Below are 10,378 nucleotides of genomic sequence, written 5' to 3'. Positions count from 1 at the left end.
GTTGCAACATAGGTTGCAGATTGTCACCTGAAGGAGATAATTCCTCAAAACTAGGACAATTCTATAATTATTCTATTTTACAAGAAAGGAGACGGACAAAGCGCACAAATTCAATTGACCCATCGGCGTTCTCACCAACAGAAAATTAAAAAGATTGGACTTTAATCGGACAAATGACATGTTGGCCTTAGAAATGGTTGTAGCACAAAGAGCCATTTTGAACTAGTGAAAAACATTATAGAACGGAAAAATGAGAATTAATTACCTCTTTGGCTGGAATTCGTAGGTTTTAGGAAAGATATCGATTTAATTTCAACAAAATGTGTACCAAATGATCTTGAGAAACAAGGCATTGATTCAGTCTAAGTTAGAATATTGAAAAAAGTATGCGCTGATTAATACCCCGGTATATCCATTATCCTTCGTCAGGATAGTGAGAAATTCAGACTTGAAAGTCGGGAAAATTGATTGACTATCAGTAACTGTTCTTACAAGTAGAGTCCCAGACGATTTTTTAGATTCCTAAAGTGGGAAAACATATAAAGAGTACGTGTTGATAGAAGATCTCCGCAACACCTTTATTTTGCTGATGACGTTGTACTGTTCATCTCCAGTCCCGAACAACTTTGACAAGTAATGAAAGAACGTAATAGATCAACTTTGGGAGTACGCCGGAAAAACAATTTAAGTATAAAAAAATAACACAATAAACAATATACATACATAGAACCAGTTGAGCAGTTTTTATAGTGTAGGAGTCAGCTAGAACGGGTGGACAGCAAATGAGGTATAAAGAAGAGTGAAAATTATGCTGATGGGCTTTTGATAAACAAACTTGGGTTTTCAAATTTAATAGCCCAGTATGTCTGAAAAGGAGAGTTCGCAATCACTGTACGTTACCCATTTTGACTTACGGTAGTAAGACCTGATCTTTTAATGCGAAAACCATACAAAAATTCAGTGTTTTTCACGAGCCATGGGGAATTGCCTGCTGAGAATCAGTAGTAGAGACTAGAAAACAAATAAAAATTGGTTTAGAGGCAAAACTGGGTGATGTAGCTATGTAGGTGCTGAAAATGAAATATAAGTAAGTGGGATGTGCAGCCAGATGAATAGATCGTAGATGAACCAAGAAAGTTCTTTACTCGATTCCAAGAGACTCTAAAAGGTAGGTAACAAGTGCTATGTATACTGAGTAAACAAGTTGTTGCACATCCAAATTAAATCCAAAAACCACATAGTCTTTTATTTGTGCCCCACTTACTAGAAATAAAAATGACTTACTTCAAATTTCAGAGACTTATAATGGAAGATAATTTGTTTGTATCCTGGCGTACAGAAATTTAGCATTTACATTCATAGTTACTATGAATTTCGTGACAGATGCCAGTTTATAATTATTTTCAATGGTGTCTGCAATTAATATGTTACATAGATTTCTTCTCAGTTCACAAGCATACACACAGTTTAGAACGTACATGTACGTATGTGCAATACCATTAGTAGCAACAAATATTTAACATTCTTATTGCTATAATCCACGCTGTATTTTTCTCCTTTTTTCAGTGAAATGTGCTATTGGAAGATTAGAATTCGTAGCTTAGGAAAAAGTTCGTACCCTCTTTATAGCCATCTGAAAGTAATGTGCCGGCCGGTGTGGCCGTGCGGTTAAAGGCGCTTCAGTCTGGAACCGCGTGACCGCTACGGTCGCAGGTTCGAATCCTGCCTCGGGCATGGATGTGTGTGATGTCCTTAGGTTAGTTAGGTTTAATTAGTTCTAAGTTCTCGGCGACTGATGACCTCAGAAGTTGAGTCGCATAGTGCTCAGAGCCATTTGAACCATTTGAAAGTAATGTCTAGGTGGTTCTCAAACGTCTTTTCGGCGGGGCATTCTCATCTCTTGCCTTCATGGCTCAAATACTCTGTGATTTAAATCATTAAACAGGACAATTAATTGGGCCTCCATTTACGCGCGTTAATTATGTTCTAGTTAACACGATTGTTAGTGACCTGCATTATATATCTGGCAATATTTTGGAAAACGAAGGTCATTTTTTTTTCATCTGCATCTACTTGGATATCCCGCACATCACACTTAAGTGCCTAGCAGAGGGTTCATCTAACCTTCTTCACAATAATTCTCCATTATTTCACACTCGAACGGCGTAACTTAGAAGTATATGTCCTTGAAGCAGTGAAACAACTTAAACCACTTAATAAAAGCAAGTCTTCCGGTCCAGACTGTATACCAATTAGGTTAATTTCAGAGCATGCTGATGCAATATCTCCACACTTAACAATCATATACAACCGCTCACTCGACGAAAGATCCGTAACCGAGGACTGGAAAGTTGCACAAGTGACACTACTATTCAGGAAAGGTACTAGGAGTAATCCACTAAATTACAGGCCCATATCTTTAACCTCGATATGCAGCAGGATTTTGGAGCATATATTGTGGGAGATGAGTCCTGTGGCTCCTGTTATCTGTACCGTCACTGGCAAACGCTGTGAGAGTCTTTTCACACCAACGTCATTCCAACCCTTCAACGGCGTGAATGTACGAATAGGATTTTTTTTTTTTTCGTGAAATTGCGTGCTAATGGAAAATCGTCTCAGGCATTTGACTAGATTCGTGATTTCCTGTCAGAGAGATCACAGTTCGTAGTAATTGACGGAAAGTGATCGAGTAAAACAGAAGCGATTTCGAGCGCTCCACAAGGTAGTGTTATACGCCCTCTGCTGTTCCTTATCTACATAAACGATTTAAGAGATAGTCTGGGCAGCCGTCTTAGGTTGCTGTCATTTATCGCCCAGTAAAGTCATCAGAAGATCAAAACAAATTGCAAAACGATTTAGAAAAGATAACTGAATGGTGCGAAAATTGGCAACTGACCGTAAATAATGAAAAGTGTGAGGTCACCCACATGAGCTCGAAAAGGAATCCCTTAAACTTCGGTTACACTATGAATCAGTCAAATCGAAAGGCCGTAAATTCAACTACATATTAGGAATTACAATTACGAACAACTTAAATTGGAAAGAACACATAGCGTTTTATTGGCAGAACATTCAGAAAATGTAACTGATCTACTAAAGAGACTGCCTGCACTACGCTTGTCCGTACATTTTTGGAGTACTGGTGCGGGATTGGGATCCTGACCAGATACGATTAACGGAATACATCGATAAAGTTCAAAGAAGAGCAGCACGTTTTGTATTATCGTGAAACTGGAGAGGGAGTGTCACTGACAACATACAGGATTTGGTGTGGATATAATTAAAACAAAAGAGTTTATCGGTGCGACCGAATCTTCTCACCAAATTTCAATTACCAACTTTCTCCTCCGAATGAAAAATATTTTGTTGACACCAACCTACATAGGGACAAACAATCATCATAATAAAGGAAGGGAAATCAGAGCTTGCAGTGAGAAACCATTCGTACCGGAAATAATATACAGGACACACATTACCATTGTAACCGATTTGTATAGATTTAGCCCCTTTCATCTGTCAATAAAACACATGATCGTAATGTCTATGACGTCTGATCCACATCAGCAGTGGAAAAATTACAACTTTTAGTAAACTATATTCGTTTGACATACACAGCATACACGTAAGTTTCTTACCTCCTCAAAATCGCGTAAAATGAAGGTAAGTGATCATCTTTAATAGAGTCTGACATCATTACGTCTCCTCAAACTCTGTTTTAATTTATAAAACATATTTCACAAAAAATTCATATTTCATCATAATTAGCTTTCGCACTGAAAATCACATAAATTCTATCTCTATAACTTACAGGTATATTGAAACTGTAATTATATAAAACTCAGCTCTTAGAAGAAAAGAAACAAAGCTTTCAGCATACTCGAGATCCGGTTTGAACGAAATCTTCATATTCGGTAACAAATTATTTTGTCTAAATGAGGTTCCATCGTTCGAGGGTAGATAGGCTTCAGAACAAAATGAGACTTATATTTCTCGACAAAATCCTTTCAAGCAGGCATGAAGCGTTCGTCCAGCGTTCACATACATAAGGCGTGCTGCAACGTGCTACGTGATAATGCAGACGTGGGTAGAAACTTTCTTTGCGTGTGTATGTACGTAATTGGACTTGGTTGTATTACGTAACACACGACAATACAGAATTCAGTTTTGTAAAAGCAGCTTGTATTTCCATTCTCATATTACGGCGTTATCTAAGGTAAATTGCTTTTGATTAGGCATAACGACATTGCTGTTGCAACTAAGTTACATAAACGCGATAGTACTTATATTCCCAGTACAGTTCCGACAAACTTCAGTACTACTACCTAGACTGAGGTAGTATAATTGGAGGTGTGGGTTAGACAGGAGTACAGATAATTAGCATCATTGTTGTCTCGACGGTGCAAACCCGTTTTAAACCGTAAAGTCACTACAGGTATGAGAAACACGTACGTTACGGAACGTGGAGCACGTACAGACCATTTACAAGGACTGTAAATATTGGAAATAGTTCTTTCGAAGTCGAGCCCGTATTAGTCTCCCTGGACTGACTGCAGGCTGTGTGAAAAGGATGGTAGAATACCTTCGAATTATTTCGATTTATGGATGCGTACTCGCAGCCATTTTTTTAAGTAATATGCTAAAGTAAAACCTGCTTCATCAGATCGGTGACAACAGGTGACTGAAGATACGTATGTAAGCGCTGGATACCAATCGTTCACTCATAACAGTGCGTATAGTTCATTTATTATCTTGCAATGTATTCCAGTTACGAGTATATGTAGTGACATATGGTGAAGCTAGACAAAATGTTTTAGAGGTCTGTATTACGAAAGTTTTACTGACAGACAACAACAACGTTTATGAGCGATGTCTGCATGTAAATGGATCAATAGTAAGAACACTGTTTGCTAGGGATCTTATAATGACTAACAATCACAATAAAGGTTTCTGTTAAATAGTTCAGTTCGAGTTTCAGTTCATAGATACAGTTTTCGCAACCGATGACGTCATTTCTGGCAGTAAAACGTCCACCTCGTCACACTACTCAGCATCGAATAATTTCATATGTACTAGAAGCAATTTCTTGGGTTTGAGCTATGGTAGTTGTAATTTCAAAGACGTTTTTGACTTTCTGTAGAGCGCACTTCTGTACGCATGAGGGCGTATGGTTCCTGACTATACGGTGAGTTCGCGAATCACTTGGTACCAAACATAATTTTATTGCGCGAAAATATTTCGTGACTATACTTTACAATTTCTTATAGTTAGCTCTGAAATAGGCACCTGGCGGAACTTACGAAGAACTCTTACCACCTGCGGACTTTGGCATCACGTTATAGAACCAGAAGTTGTACGAATGTCAAGAAGAAATGACATTACTTAGAACTACATACCAGAATTCACACTCTTTTCCAAAATAAAATACGGTTTTTTTACGATAAAAGTATCTAGAGATGTTACTGCATTAACATGCGTGAACATGATGCGTGGGAAAGTGTTATGTGTGAATTGAGGTATGCAATTGAAGCTGGGCATGTAAATATATTTTATGACGCTCCTACCAATTAATAATGATTCTACTCAATACCACGTATAGGATCACTAAAAAGACTGTGACAGTCTTTCATCTGTGAGGGAGGCACAGATCGTCTCCGTTAGCTCAGCATATGTGATGTGAACATAACAGCCTATGTGAAGGTAATTGTTAATTCCATCGTGACATATCTGTACGGTTTTGTAGTCTATAAGTCTAATAAGATGAAATATAAATATCAGAAACAAGAACTTTATCCCCTGAAAGACACCGTTCTTTAATATCCACCTGAACTATACGTCTGTTTCGTGCTACTAAGTGCATATTCTGTCTACCACACTAAAGACCATGACACATACTACATTTTTCAGTGCCTATTAAGCTTCAGACACCTTCAGGCTGAACCTTTTGTTATTCCAGTACTAAGGAGAACACTCGAATGACATTGTAGACTTAATCATCAGATACCAATAGGGGCTCGTGATACGAGAGTCAATAGAGTGAATGTAAACAAAGAAACTATTTTAATATTTCAGATGAAGGATAGTGCTATTCCTATAGCACCCTAACTTCATGAATAAAATAATTATTCACATAAAAATGAATTTTTAATCCACAACGTTTCTAAACAGGACTAAAAAATAGCCGGCCGTGGTGGCCAAGCGGTTAAAGGCGCTACAGTCTGGAACCGCGCGACCGCTACGGTCGCAGGTTCGAACCCTGCCTCGGGCATGCATGTGTGTGATGTCCTTAGGTTAGTTAGGTTTAATTAGTTCTAAGTTCTAGGCGACTGATGACCTTAGAAGTTAAGTCGCATAGTGCTCAGAGCCCTTTGAACCATTTTTGATTAAAAAATTTTAAATGATAGATAGAGGTTCCTAATTCCATACAAATAGTAGCGAACATTTGAGGTTGTGAATTGTTAATACATTTTAAAATAACTGTAAGATATAAAACAAACTTGTAGTGCATGAAACAGAAAATATTAAAGAACTGAACTATTCATGCACCAATTAGTAAGTAGACTAACGGAAAGGGGATGAACTATTCATACATCAATTCTGTATTGCATGTGCCCCACATATTTCGTTTTAAATCTTACAAGTGCTACATAACATGTCAGTTAGATCACTAGTACAAAGTCAAACCAGTATTGTAGATATGTTTACACATTTTTCATAAATAACTAAATACTTATAAACATTGAATAGAATTTGGATTGCTCCAACACTGCAGCAGTTTACACAAAATTCTGGCTGTTCAGATACTTTTGAACATTATACTAGTTTCATATTATTGGGATATTTTTGAATATGGTGCAGAATTCAGGTAATTTTTAAGATGCCGCCAATATACACAATTTAGGTGAGTCGTTGATATACTTTGAAGATGGTGCAAAATTAAAATCATTTGAATACTTTTGAACCAAGCATCATAATGGCTGCTATGGTCTAGTTCCATAATATTGGATTTTTTTTTTTTAATTTTTCGCTAGACTACTGGGCTACTTCCGCCATCTTGCATTATTTAAATTTCCCACCACTGCTATCTTGTAATTTTAAATTTTCTGCCAGTGCCATCTTACAGTTTTTTATATTTACTGTCAACAACACCTTCTATTTTTGAATTTCCCACCATCGTCACCTTGGATTTTTTGGCGGCTGCAGTGCCGTCTAGCGGCAGCCGCTTCAACTGTGTGCCAGGTTGTCCATACCCATTCTACTATCGACAGCCTAAAAAATTTGTTCAGTACCCCACTGAACAGAAAACTTTATGTGTTTATAATCTCGATAGCTAAAAACGTTTCGTGCATTAAGTATTTAGAAAAGTACTGGCCTTATGAGTACTAATAGGCGCATTCAAAAAAAAACTAGAATTATCGTTTTTTGGAAACAATTTTATTCATTCACCTACGTCATCCCCTTCAAAATAATCATAATTAGATATCATAGACTTACGCTAGCAATTTTTCTGTGTAAGAACTGTACAGTGATAAGGATTTCAAGAATGACAGTAATTTAATTGAAGACTTCAGTGAGAGTGAAAAAGAAGGGCAATGTTCTCCAGTCATGTGACACGAATTTTAACATGCTCTTTGGAGTCTCAGAGAAAGAAAAGCAAGTGGTGTTGATGACATTCCAGCAGGAGTGCTGAAAAATTTAGATAATAACATGATAGACCAATTATTCGAAACAATAAATGACTGCTACGAAAGAGGAGCCATGCAAGAAGACTTCACACAATGCAGAACCATCACAATACCTAAAATGGCAAAGGCAGTTAACCGCACCGATTACAGAACACTACCAGTGAGATTACATGCCTCCAAAACATCCATTAACATAGTTAAAAGCAAAAGAGAAGAAGAAGTTGTTAAGGCTACTGAAGAAGTACAATTTGGATACTGCAGAAGAACAAGAGCAGCAATTTTGACTGTTGGAGAAAGCAAGAGCAGCAATTTTGGCTGTTGGACAGAAAGATAGATACGAATAGAAGATCTTATCTTACCTTCATTGACTTTAAAAAAGCTCTTGGTAATGTGAACTCGGAGCTACTCTCCATAACTATGAAAAAAGCAAGACTTGACTGGAGGGAGAGAAGAATTATGAATCAGTTGTCAGAATAAATAAAAAAATTAACATCAATAATGTATAGTAGGAGGCCAAGATTAGAGAATGTGTTAGAGAAGAGCATCCCCTATTCCCATACTTATTTAATGTGTTCGTTGAGGAAGTTATTCGGATCATGAAGGTGAATGCAAAGGAAATAAAGGCCACTGGTGAAAGGATACACCGTCTTAGATTTGCTGATGACATCGTGATGTTTGTAGACTCCGAAAACAAAATGAATAGACTGTTGCAAGTCCTGTTAGACACTCTTAAACTGTGGAAATTACAAGTGAACAAACGGAAACGAGGATTATGCTAGTACGGAAGTGTATGGAACAAATTAAAACCAATACAAAAATTGATGACATCAGAAATGAGCAGGTGAACCGTTTTTGTTATATCGGTGATATAATCATAGTGGAAAGTAGATGCTTAATGGAAGTGAAAAGAAGGATAGCTCTGGAAAAGCAGGAATTTATGACTAAATAAAACATTTTAACCAGCAAACATATGTATACAGACGTCAGAAAATTCTTTGCAATATCATTTCAATAGGGAACACTGCTCTATGGAAGGGAGAGTTGGGCTCCAGGTAGATTGGAAAGATTGAAATGAAATCAACGTGAAACTGCTGAAATAATATGGATATGGCAGAAAATTACAGAAGTATTGAGGAAAGTCAATGATTAAAGAGATTATTACAGGAAATGGAAAAGAGAAAAATAAAATTTAATGGCAATGTCATCACAAACAACACCTTCATCAGTTATATTCTTGAAAAGAAAGAAAGTAAGAGGGTGGTCTAGGATGAAGTGTTTGGAAGACATCGAGAAGAGGATGGGATGTAACAGTTATATGGAACTAAAACGGATAGCTAATGACAGAAGTATGGTCGCATCGACAAGACATTAGCCATTAGAATATGTAATGTAATTCACGACAAAGCAACACAGTGTTAGAAGGTGCTTTAATGCCGTGCAAAATCCGTGAATTGTTTAGCCGCAAATCCGGACTTTCTCTCGGTCTGTTTCACGCAAATGACGTTGAATTTCTAAGTAGTAGGGGACGATGGAGTAAAGTGCCCAAGATGAGAAAAGTGTCCATACCGTATTTTTTACCCTGATTAGTGCGTCTGCGTGCCGAGATGTAATCATATGTTTTTAATACGCACTATCATTCTTGACGGTGAATTTGACAAAGGAAGCTTCTTCGATTTTTTCAGTAAAAACTATTCTGATTTTCAGTCATCTGACGTATGTCATTTATATTACTCTTGTCACCTCACTTATACACAGAGTACTGCTTTTTTTACATTACCATGGATTAAACAACATCTTTTGACCTACAAATGTAGTTCCTTGTTGCTTCTTTCGGTATGATAGTTTCATCTGTGAACCACTAATGCCAACATGGCGTCCAATGCGTAAAAGTGGCAACATTATTCGTCAGGAGAAGTGGCCCAGTTGTTTACCCGAATAACAGTTGGTTACCTCCATGCATCACACATAGTACTATAAACAAGATTGACTACAAAGCTATCATCAATAATTCTAACAGTTCGCAACGATTTTGTACAGGATGGTTATAATTTAACTTTCGTTACTTGAGAAGGGGCAACGGTCTTGCCACAGTGGATACACCGGTTCCCGTTAGATCACCGAAGTTAAGCGCTGTCGGGCGTGGTCGGCACTTGGATGGGTGACCATCCATGCCGCCTTGCGCTGTTGCCATTTTTCGGGGTGCACTCAGCCTCGTGATGCCAATTGAGGAGCTACGCGACCGAAAAGTAGCGGCTTCGGTCAAGAATACCATCATGACGACCAGAGAGCGGTGTGCTGACCCCACGCCCCTCCACTGAGGATGACACGGTGGTTGGATGGTCCCGATAGGCCAGTCGTGGCCTGAAGACGGAGTGCTTACTTGAGAAGGCTGTACTACCGAGCCGCGCCAGTGTAGAAAAACTACATCATAGGGATAGAGGTATCGTCATTCTGGTGCCCACGTACGGTCAAGTAACAAAGCGTAAGTGAAATACAAGAGTATCTACTCAGTGTACTGACGCTACACAATGCACCAGCCAAATAGTGTGAATTGGAGAGTTGGGACATCATGGAGCATACTGGAAGGCTGACCAGATGGGGAAAGCAAGCAAAGATATGTCACATTCGCCTAACAATAACTAACGCTGGCCAGTCCCATATAAATATTGTTCATTTCCAACAGAAGTACCTCAGCC

At 38.1% G+C, this 10,378-nt stretch overlaps 1 pseudogene; it reads left to right on the top strand.

The window, feature by feature from the left end:
* The first annotated feature begins 9,754 nt into the window (after positions 1 to 9,754).
* Positions 9,755 to 9,872, top strand: LOC124723564 (annotated as a pseudogene).
* The last annotated feature ends 506 nt before the right edge of the window (positions 9,873 to 10,378 follow it).

Source organism: Schistocerca piceifrons, chromosome X, assembly GCF_021461385.2.
Source record: "Schistocerca piceifrons isolate TAMUIC-IGC-003096 chromosome X, iqSchPice1.1, whole genome shotgun sequence".
Lineage (NCBI taxonomy): Eukaryota > Metazoa > Arthropoda > Insecta > Orthoptera > Acrididae > Schistocerca > Schistocerca piceifrons.
The sequence above is the reverse complement of the archived record's forward strand: the minus strand, read 5'-3'. Positions and strand labels throughout refer to the sequence as shown.